The sequence below is a fragment of the Schistocerca piceifrons genome, chromosome 1 (assembly GCF_021461385.2).
Source record: "Schistocerca piceifrons isolate TAMUIC-IGC-003096 chromosome 1, iqSchPice1.1, whole genome shotgun sequence".
Lineage (NCBI taxonomy): Eukaryota > Metazoa > Arthropoda > Insecta > Orthoptera > Acrididae > Schistocerca > Schistocerca piceifrons.
The window spans coordinates 763,897,295-763,909,701 of NC_060138.1; the positions used below are offsets into that span (position 1 = coordinate 763,897,295).

At 38.5% G+C, this 12,407-nt stretch overlaps 1 protein-coding gene across 3 annotated transcripts in view; it reads right to left on the minus strand.

Annotated features, from left to right (window-relative positions):
* LOC124788509 (prostaglandin E synthase 2-like) overlaps positions 1–12,407 on the minus strand; it is a 48,037-nt gene that overhangs the window by 9,318 nt on the left and 26,312 nt on the right. The gene's annotated exons all lie outside the window — the stretch shown is intronic.

The window sequence follows — 12,407 nt, forward strand, 5'->3', positions numbered from 1 at the left end:
CTTTAATGAAATAGATTATCAAAACAGTAAATCCTTTAGCCTGGTTTAAAAATTTGAAAGCTCCAAATAGTTTTAAAAAAAATAGACATGGAAACAATTATATTGTCACTAAAAAAAAAAAAATCCTGAATTTTAAACTTCCTGGTGGATTAAAACTGTGCGCTGGACTGGGACTCAAAACCTGGGACCTTAGCCTTTCATGGGAAAGTGCTCTGCCGACTGAGCTATCCAATCCTAGCTCATGAGCTGCCCTTACAGCCATACTTCTACCCGTATCTCTCTCTTATCAAATTGGCACATACTCTGGTGTAGAGTGAAAATTCAGTGATGACTGTTACTGGGGTAGGGACCATAGCGTAGGGAAATGGATGCACAAGGAACATAGAGACTGAGCAGGATATGGGGTGACGGGAGAAAAGGGGGATCATGAAAAGCTGTTCTAGTCGTGGTGGGCAAAATGGTACAAAGAATGAACCTTATTTCAGTGCACAATTTTATGAACCATAGCCTTGTTGAAGTAGACAATTAATACATTCAGGACGAGGATAGTACTGGGTGATAATAGGTGCACTGTGCATTTCCTTGACTTTTATCATTTCCTTGACTTTTATAAGCATTTTCTCATGCCATTATTTGGCGAGTAGATCTATTATCTATCCAGTTATATTAAATAAGAAGTCAGAGAAACCAAAACTGTTGAGTATCTAATTAATAACTTGTGTAACTTCGCTTTCGCAATGCACATTGAAGCACGTGCTGTTGACATGGAGGATAGAAAATAGCAAGCTTTCCACAAAACACTGGTTTGTTGTACACCGTGTCATGTTGTAAAATGTTGTATTAATGTGATGCTTCAGCGCGTGTAATACCGTTGAGTATAGGCTGCCCTGTCCCTCTGAAGTAAATTATTCCACATGTGTTGACCTCACAAACACCCTCTGAGTGTGCAGCATATCAATGGCATCATTGATTGTCTTCTAATTTTGTTTTTGATCTGACAGATCAGTTTAATGTTCACTTGGGCAAGAATTTTCTCCACCTGGACCTTGACTGTATGGTACAATAGCGGTACATTGTTGTTCTAACCCCAGATCTTTGTCACTCTTGTTCTTTGTGCGTATGACTCTTTGTTGATGCTTACAGCATTAGCTCTGAAGGTGGTATCCAGCTTCTGGCTTCTGCAGTTCTGGCTCCATGTTGTCAGCATCACAGATTCACTGAGCACTTTTGCACTGCAAGTGTAATACAGACTTCTTGTGCTGTGGGTGCATTGTGGAAGTACATTTTATGTGAAGTTGCAAAAGTCTACACATGTAAATAGTACCATGTTTATTTTCAATCAAATTATACAGCAAGGTATTGTTCTTTCCAGAAACACACCTAATGTATCACGAGAATTGGAACTGCAGAAGAGGAGAGGGGGAGGGACCCATTAGGAATGTGTGCTGAACATCAAAAGGAATCATGTCACCTGTTACAAATATCCTTCAGATATTAACTGTACGCCATCAGGCCTGACTGATTGCCATATAGCCAAAGTGGATAATGTTGATCGATCACAACTAGGGACCGGATTTCAATGACTAAAAGAAAAAATACAAGTGAAATATGCCTTTATGACCTAAAACTAATACGAACATGACCTTAAAAAATAAAATACAACTTTACTTAAGTTTGTTTAAAAGCACTCTTGTTGATTTTTTGTGTACCATGTAACACAAAATTCACTTCTGAACAAATTGTGAGTATAGGACTTACTTTTTGCAGCGTTTGAAACTAAATAGCACTTATTTTTGAAATGTCTGTTTTTACTACAAAACACCACTTGTTTAATGTATTCCTGTCAATCTACAGTTTCTGCATAGTTGCACTAGATCAGAACATGCATTTTCTAGTTTTCTATTTTCAAAGATTTACAATTGTCTTGATGAGGATAGTTTTGTACACAGAAAGTTCCTCTGCACATCACAGACATCGCATATGAGTACATGAAGATAGCGAGGTAACTGTAAGCCAGCTTTAGTTCCTTTTCTTCGAATATTGTGACATTTCCAGAAAGACTGTCATTAATTTTGGACATTGCAGAATATCCACAATTCTGCTGTAGAACACTTTGCAATTTTTTGTTCACTTTGTCAGCCAAAAAGCCATGAGCTTGATCCAATTCACTCGGTACATGTTGCACAATATTTGGGTGTCACACAGCTGAATACCAGCTGCTTCCATTGATACAATGGCTTTTGATACCACTGAAAACTTGACACTGATGTATGCTAAGTTCCTAGACAATGTACCTGTAGAGAGCTCTTTTACATTTTTGATAGTACTTTATTCATCACTATCAAGATCACAAAAGATTGTCTAGCAGTATTAAGCCGAGAACTGCATTGTGTAAGAACAGGCTGAGAGGGTAGGGAGGAGCAGTGAAGGTGCTCGTTCCTTCAATTCCTGCACCTATAGTGGAGCTTTCACATAGATTTTCTTGCCACAGGAAGTGATGTACCCCATACTGGGGTAAGGAATCTGAAGCTTCTTGGCTGCTTTAGCCATGTATGAAGCACCACCTGCTACTAGCAACAAATGTTGTCTCTATTCACACCATCCAGCCACAGTAGCTTCACAGAGCTGTCAAACAAAATTGCAACTGTCGAGTTGTTTACTCTCTTGAGAGCTTCACATGTTAGGAGGAACGTCCACTTTTACACCACCAGCAAGAACAAAATTTGCAACAGAATGTCCACCCCCAACCTTTTGGTCATCTACATTAATTCTTATTTTGTTGAGCACCTCCTTGTAGCGTGTGGGTCAATAGTTCTTTTCCAATTTATATTCATCTGGAACTGGATGTTGGTGTACTTGGACAAGAACTGTCTGTAGCATTAGCTTCTTCAGTGGGCAAGAGACCATCATCTCACACACCTTGAAAAATGATTGCACAATTGAAGATGGACCTGTCTGTTCAAATAACTGTGTTCTGCTGCTAAATTGAACAATGGAAAATTCAGAATGGAATGTAACACAAGCATCAAAAGGATAGTTGCTACTCACCATATAGCAGAGATGCTGAATCACTGATAGGCACAACAAAAAGACTATCAGAAAGTGTACTCTTGGTCATATTGTCTATTTTCAATGAAGGCCTTGTTGGACAAAAGCCACTTTCTGTTGTGCCTATCTGCAACCCAACATCTCCTATATATGGTGAGTAACAACTATTCTTTTCATGATAGTGTTTGTCTGCTGTCATTTTTAGCACTTCTCTTAACACAGCTGCTGTGTTTGACAGTATTACAGTGTTGTTGCACATTTAGCTCTTTTCTGCATTAACTTTAATTTCAGACAGTTTACAAAATAATAATTCCCCATCAAACTGTGAATTGTGGTTTATAATCTAAGACATTTGACTCACGTGCAGGAAACATGTCAAAATTGCGGTAAAATTTCACCATAAACACAGAACAGCTGGTGTTACCAAACAGCATCATAATAATAATACAATTTTGTTATATATACATACAATAAAATCTAACACTTTGTTACCCCTTCCTCAAATTATCATTTCATCCTCTATGTATTCTTCTATTAAATAGTAGCATTTCTCCCGCAGAATCTGCTGAAGCCTCTTCTTTTAAAATTTCTGGCTTCATATTAAATATGTTTTTGCCCATTAACTTGTTATATTTTGTCATCCCCATATACTGTGGAGTCGCATATAATTTCAACTGGTGTGAGGACAGCACAAAATTATTTTCATTTCTCGTGTTATACATGTGATTAAAATGATTCTCCTCAAATAATTTTTGTCTGGTGTGTAGGAAGATTATAATTTCATAAACGTATATGGAGGGAATTTGTAGTTGACTGTGTTGACGTCTTCCGTAAGTTGATTGTTATGTTAGATTTTAAGTTCCTCACATTTTGAATGTTTGGTTTTGAAATGTACCAAATGGTTTTTTTTTTTTTTTTAACGTTTAGTTTCAATCATTTAAACTGGAACCAGTTTTCTAAGATATCCAGTGTGCTTACAATGGAGCTTGGATTTTTTTCTGTGTCATCAACTTCAATTAAAACAGGAGTATCATCCACCAACAGAACTGATGCGGAATTTATATTTGAGGGTAAGTCATTTACATAGAACAGGAACAGGATTGGCCCCAAAATGGAGCCTTGAGGCACACCTTGTGATACTGTACTCCATTTCAGACAATAACTCACTGCATCTGAAGGGATAGTTACTTTTTGTTTTCTGTTGTGTAAGTATGATGTGAGCCACTTTAGAGCATTGTCCTTAATCTCATATATTTGTGTAAGTTGTAGACAAGCAAGTCATGGTTAACTGTGCGAAATGCTTTTGTGAGATCACAGATATCTGAACCTTTACTCCTCTGATACAATGACTTGCATATCTTTTCAATAAAGGTATTCACTGCATCCACAGTATTTTTTTCCTGGTTGAAATCCAAATTGGTTACTTATAATAATATCATTTTTTTTAAAATACAATTTTTGATCTGGTTTGCAGCTAGTTTCTCTAACACTTTTGACACAACTGGAAGAATAAAAACAGGGCAATAGTTTCCCATGTCTTCCCTTGACCCTTTCTTGAACAGAGGTCTGACTTTGGTGTACTTCAAAATAACAGGAAAGCATCCCTGTTCAAAAGATAGTTTGAATATTTTACTTAAGGGAGGTGCTATTATGTCACACATTTTAGTGAGTATCCCATCCGACCCGGCAGAGTTTTTATTTTTTGATGATCTTATAATGTTCTCCACATCCTATAGTGTGACTTTTTTAAAATTCGTAAGATACTCAGCTTCTTGATGGAGTCCAAGGGGATTTACTTTACTCTGATACACTGTTACATTAACATCAGACATTGCCCCTTTTGTGAAGAATTCATTTAAACACTCTGATATTTGAGCTGTGTTTACAATAAAGCTATCATCTAGTTAATGCTGAAGAACTTATCTGCAAAAGCACAAATAAAACCTCGCACTTTCATGCTGTTGGAGCACTTTCCTTTTGGTATCTTGAACTAAGCTGGGTTTGCATTCAAACTGAATTACATCAGGTTTTGGAGCATATACTGTATTCAAACATTATGAATCAACTCAAAGGGAACGATCTATTGATACATAATCAGCATGGTTTCAGAAAACATCGTTCTTGTGCAACACAGCTAGCTCTTTATTCGCACAAAGTAATGGCCGCTATCGACAGGGGATCTCAAGTTGATTCCGTATTTCTAGATTTCCAGAAAGCTTTTGACACCATTCCTCACAAGCGACTTCTAATCAAGCTACGGGCCTATGGGGTATTGTCTCAGTTGTGAGACTGGATTCATGATTTCCTGTCAGGAAGGTCGCAGTTCGTAGTAATAGACGGCGAATCATCGAGTAAAACTGAAGTGATATCAGGTGTTCCCCAGGGAAGCGTCCTGGGACCTCTGCTGTTCCTGATCTATATAAATGACCTGGGTGACAATCTGAGCAGTTCTCTTAGGTTGTTCGCAGATGATGTTGTAATTTACCATATAATAAGGTCATCCAAAGACCAGTATCAGTTGCAAAGTGATTTAGAAAAGATTGCTGTATAGAGTGGCAGGTGGCAGTTGATGCTAAATAACGAAAAGTGTGAGGTGATCCACATGAGTTCCAAAAGAAATCCGTTGGAATTCGATTACTCAATAAATAGTATAATTCTCAAGGTTGTCAATTCAACTAAGTACCTGGGTGTAAAAATTACGAACAACTTCAATTGGAAAGACCACATAGACAATATTGTGGGGAAGGCGAGCCAAAGGTTGCGTTTCATTGGCAGGACACTTAGAAGATGCAACAAGTCCACTAAAGAGACAGCTTACACTACACTTGTTCGTCCTCTGTTAGAATATTGCTGTGCGGTGTGGGATCCTTACCACGTGGGATTGACGGAGGACATCAAAAGGGTGCAAAAAAGGACAGCTCGTTTTGTATTATCACGTAACAGGGGAGAGAGTGTGGCAGATATGATATGCGAGTTGGGATGGAAGTCATTAAAGCAAAGACGTTTTTCGTCGCGGCGAGATCTATTTACGAAATTTCAGTCACCAACTTTCTCTTCCGAATGCGAAAATATTTTGTTGAGCCCAACCTAAATAGGTAGGAATGATCATCAAAATAAAATAAGAGAAATCAGAGCTTGAAAAGAAAGGTTTAGATGTTCGTTTTTCCCGCGCACTGTTCGGGAGTGGAATGGTAGGGAGATAGTATGATTATGGTTCGATGAACCCTCTGCCAAGCACTTAAATGTGAATTGCAGAGTAATCATGTAGATGTAGATGTAGATGTTTATTGCATCAGATGCCACCTTTTTTGGTTCCAAGAGTTTTTTGTCAACTCTTTGCAGCAATGTCTTACACCTGCAAACCGACTAGCATGTTAAATTACTTTTTTCTTACAGTCCTGATAAATAAAGCTTTGTAGTAACTGGCATTTATTTGTGACAATATATCTGAAGCACTGACATGTAAACAACATTTTCATATTTTTATTTTTGTTAACACATTGCATACCAGCTGCCGCGCTGCGCAATTCTCATAACACGCGTGAAACGAGCGACCATTCCTTATCTGAATGTAGCTGCATGTACTGGTATCTGATGCTGTTGGAACTTGGCAGACATGTTTGTTTTGTGTTCTAATATTCTTGAAGTGTGTGATGCCTCTGGAAACACATCTTCATGTAACGGTAAATCACAAAACTGGCAGTAGTATCTTGTTTCACTTCTTTTACGGTGCACTGCACAAATTCTGCAAGGTTTTGCTGGATATTTCCTTTTTCCACTTCCCACAATAGTCTGAATAGTATGTTCTTGCATGTTCCCTGGCAATCAACCAGGTGTATCCTTGGGAGCTGCTCATTTTGTAGGTCTGATTGGGTCAGTTTCCTACACAGTTGCTGTGCCAACTTATTGATCACCTGTCCAGGCTCTTGCAACTTCTTTTAGGAAAACTTCTGCCCCCCACAACCATACACGCATTGTGAACTGTTATCATCATTCTCACCTCCCTTTTATCTTTCCATACCTCCAGCAGAATGTCACCTTGTCTTCAAAATTTAGTGTCACCTCTCTTTGGAGAATTGGCTTCTGTTTGTAGACATTGAGGAAGACCTCTGTTGATTCATATTGTACCACAAACTCTTGTTTTCCTTTCTAGAAGTGTTTTGGCAATAGCTGTTTTGTTGTAATAATTTTCTTTAGAAATGTGTTGCCACGTTGCCACATGCCAAGGTGAGGCGAAAGTACTGAGAGAATAGTTTCCTAAAGCTGTTTTCCTTCCCCAGAGTGGCGTGTTTGTCGCTGTTAGTAGTAGTTTATCCTGTAGTGAAGTAGAAGTGGATAGTTCCTGTGAGTTATTACGGGTGAAGGTTACACTCAACAACCGAGCTAGGTTAATAGTTGGCTTCTTTTACCGACCTCCCAACTCAGCAGCATTAGTGGCAGAACAACTGAGAGAAATTTTGGAATACATTTCGCATAAATTTTCTCAGCATGTTATAGTCTTAGGTGGAGATTTCAATTTACCAAATATAGACTGGGACACTCAGATGTTTAGGACGGGTGGTAGGGACAGAGCATCGAGTGACATTATATTGAGTGCACTATCCGAAAATTACCTCGAGCAATTAAACAGAGAACCGACTCGTGGAGATAACACCTTGGACCTACTGATAACAAACAGACCCGAACTTTTCGACTCTGTATGTGCAGAACAGGGAATCAGTGATCATAAGGCCATTGCAGCATCCCTGAATATGGAAGTTATTAGGAATATAAAAAAAAGGAAGGAAGGTTTATCTGTTTAGCAAGAGTAATAGAAGGCAGATTTCAGACTACCTAACAGATCAAAACGAAAATTTCTGTTCCGACACTGACAATGTTGAGTGTTTATGGAAAAAGTTCAAGGCAATCGTAAAATGCGTTTTAGACAGGTACGTGCCGAGTAAAACTGTGAGGGATGGGAAAAACCCACCGTGGTTCAACAACAAAGTTAGGAAACTACTGCGAAAGCAAAGAGAGCTTCACTCCAAGTGTAAACGCAGCCAAAACCTCTCAGACAAACAGAAGCTAAACGATGTCAAAGTTAGCATATGGAGGGCTATGCGTAAAGCGTTCAGTGAATTCGAAAGTAAAATTCTATGTACAGACTTGACACAAAATCCTAGGAAGTTCTGGTCTTACGTTAAATCAGTAAGTGGCTCGAAACTGCATATCCAGACACTCCAGGATGATGATGGCATTGAAACAGAGGATGACACACATAAAGCTGACATACTAAACACATTTTTCCAAAGCTGTTTCACAGAGGAAGACCGCACTGCAGTTCCTTCTCTAAATCCTCGTACGAACGAAAAAATGGCTGACATCGAAATAAGTGTCCGAGGAATAGAAAAGCAACTGGAACCACTCAACAGAGGGAAGTCCACTGGACCTGACGGGATACCAATTCGATTCTACACAGAGTACACAACAGAACTTGCCCCCCTTCTAACAGCCGTGTACCGCAAGTCTCTAGAGGAACGGAAGGTTCCAAATGATTGGAAAAGAGCACAGGTAGTCCCAGTCTTCAAGAAGGGTCGTCGAGCAGATGCGCAAAACTATAGACCTATATCTCTGACGTCGATCTGTTGTAGACTTTTAGAACATGTTTTTGCTCGCGTATCATGTCGTTTTTGGAAACCCAGAATCTACTCTCTAGGAATCAGCATATATTCCGGAAACAGCGATCGTGTGAGACCGAACTCGCTTTATTTGTTCATGAGCTCCAGAAAATATTAGATACAGGCTCCCAGGTAGATGCTGTTTCCCTTGACTTTCGGAAGGCGTTGGATACAGTTCCGCACTGTCGTCTGATAAACAAAGTAAGAGCCTACAGAATATCAGAGCAGCTGTGTGGCTGGATTGAAGATTTTTTAGCAAACAGAACACAGCATGTTGTTATCAGTGGAGAGACGTCTACAGACGTTAAAGTAACCTCTGGCATGCCACAGGGGAGTGTTATGGGACCATTGCTTTTCACAATATATATAAATGACCTAGTATATCGTGTCGGAAGTTCCATGTGGCTTTTCGCGGATGATGCTGTAGTATACAGAGAAGTTGCAGCATTAGAAAATTGTAGCGAAATGTAGGAAGATCTGCAGCGGATAGGCACTTGGTGCAGGGAGTGGCAACTGACCCTTAACATAGACAAATGTAATGTATTGTGAATACATAGAAAGAAGGATCCTTTATTTTATGATTATATGATAGTGGAACAAACACTGGTAGCAGTTACTTCTGTAAAATATCTGGGAGTATGCGTGCGGAACGATTTGAAGTGGAATGATCATATAAAATTAATTGTTGGTAAGGCGGGTACCAGGTTGAGATTCATCGGGAGAGTCCTTAGAAAATGTAGTCCATCAACAAAGGAGATGGCTTACAAAACACTCGTTCGACCTATACTTGAGTATTGCCCATCAGTGTGGGATCCGTACCAGATTGGGTTGACGGAGGAGATAAAGAAGATCCAAAGAAGAGTGGCACGTTTCATCACAGGGGTATTTGGTAACCATGATAGCGTTACGGAGATGTTTAGCAAACTCAAGTGGCAGACCCTGCAAGAGAGGCGCTCTGCATCACGGTGTAGCTTGCTCGCCATGTTTCGAGAGGATGCATTTCTGGATGAGGTATCGAATATATTGCTTCCCCCTAATTATACCTCCCAAGGAGATCACGAATGTAAAATTAGAGAGATTCGAGCACGCACGGAGGCTTTCAGACAGTCGTTCTTCCCGCGAACCATACGCGACTGGAACAGAAAAGGGAGGTAATGACAGTGGCATGTAAAGTGCCCTCCGCCACACACCGTTGGGTGGCTTGCGGAGTATAAACGTAGATGCAGATGTAGGTATATTTCTAGATTGGAGATACATCCACTTACACTTTCGTAAACAATACAAACAAGCACACCTCATCTGATACGTTTTCCAGGATTATATGTCCAGAAATGAAGCTGCCCTCTATGTGCCCAGAAGTAAAGCCCCCCCTCTCCATGGTACCATTCCTTCATCAAGAAAAATCTCCTGTCTGGTTTGTATATGGTCTGAAATTTATCTAGGAATTACTTTGGCACTGTTTTGATTTTGTAGAAACTGTTTTTCCTGTCCCCTTTGTAAGGAACTGTCATTGAAAATGCCGTGATTTTCATATCCACTCAAATCAATTTCTGCTCATTAGCTTGCCAAAAATCAATGACTCTATTAGAGGATCTGTTGACCAATAATCCTTCAAATAATCTTTTTTCTTTTGCCCCATCGAGATAATCATGGCCAGGGATTTTTTTCAGTTCAACAGCAGTGATATTTCTAATTTGGGAGACTTGGGAGATTCTTTACAATGGTTTTTTGTTTTGTTCATAATACAAGTTTGTTTGTGTAGACATCTGATGGAACAATTCATCCCTTACAGATAATTCCACAGTGATACTGATCTAACTGGAAAGTGTTTTTACACCTGGAATTTCTCTAAATGTTTCTAAAATAATTATCTTGTCCTTCTTCAGACAACTTATATCGTCAGAAGCTTCGTCATCTATAATGTTCACAATTGACTCACTTTGGTTGATTATAGCTGTGTTCTTTTCTGCAAACAATTCAGCAAGAATTTCGCTTTCCATCACTGTTTTCACACAATAAGGCACAAGGCAATAACTACAGTACTGACTACTTCATGGTACTGATTGTTGGTGGTAAAACAAAAGTTCACACTGTTGGTCTCTGCACTGAACTCTCCAATTCATATGTAACCTTTTGTTAAATGGAAATAGTTACTGGCATGAGCAACACGTCTCAGAAAATGCACGCGGAACGAAAAACGTAAATTTATGTGATCAGTCCACAGCAGTTGGATGTGGAAATACGTAAGTCTATGTGAGCCATATGCAACATGTTAATATATGCATTTTAGGCAAAAGTTGCCCAAGATATCACCTATCACAAAAAAAGATGTAAAAATGACTCTATATGCATGATAAAAATACATTTTTCTATACTACAATACCTGGATTTGTGCATAAACTGTTGTAAAATTCACCTTAAGAAGTTAAGGAAAAGATATGATTTATCATTTAAATCCTGGCCCTAATGTGTATGGTCTAGGTCATTATTTAAAAGGCATTACTCACAACAATCATAGTTAATTAATTTCCTTATACAACCCCAAAACAGTGGTAAGAAAGAGAGAGAATGAAATGACTATAGGACAGAAATATAATCACATCCACTTTATGAAATAGCTAGAAAAAAATAGTTAAGCTGTAACATGAGAAGCAGCCTGAAACAAATAACTGGTACTTGCAAAAACCCTTAAATTCCAGTACCTAAACAGTAAACAGAACCCACAGTAGCAAATCATTATACTTAAATCTTGATAATCATATTATATTTAGTCTTTCCATTCTATAAAAATTGTGCTTATATTTCTGTAGTATAATCGCTTCAGTACCTCCCACCACTATTTCGATTCTGAGTGGAAAATATAATTAATTACAATTGGTAATAACAATTCCATTATGTAACTAACTATCTCATGCGCACTAGTTATTGGTAACTACTTTTGTGCCCTTTGTACTTCCCATTTAGTGTAAGTGTGCTGTTCCCCAATGAATGTGTGATGCCTGTATCCACTTTGGCCTTACGGCATGGGGCTTGGTTAGTTTGTTATACTGAAGTTGACAAGTAAACCTTCGAGAATATATTTATAATTATCATAAACTCACAGTCTATACGTTGCCTTTGTTCTACAGGTTGCATATGATAATCTGCTATTAGGATTACAAGGCTGGTACTGCATTAAAGTTATTACATGAGGATTGGATATGTAATCATTGTGGGTTTTGTGAATGAAATCGTGTAGATTGCTCAATACACAACAATGTAAACTACGCAGAAGATGGCTGTTGTACGATTATTCATTACATTTATACGATGAATCAGCCACACAGGCACAAAATACACATCTGCACTGTCAAATATTGCAGAGTAAATGGCATTTGTTCCAATGTGTTAATCATTTGCTCAAAAAGTAAGTCACAAACTCAAAACCATTGGAAAGTGTTACAACAGATAACTGTTGCTCCATTTTTCCATTTAGTGTATTTTTGTGTACTTTGCATCTTTATTAAGCTGGGTCTTCAAAAGTTTGCACTTGCAACCCAAACTGACTTGTTTATTCAGACACAAAGTTTACAGTGTAAGTGTATTTAGCTTCAAATTTCATTTGACCTTCTGCTCACTACCACACCATACTCACAATGTACACTTTGTTATATAATTGAGACTTGCCTTCCTTTCTTATAATGCATATATTTTTCTTGTAAA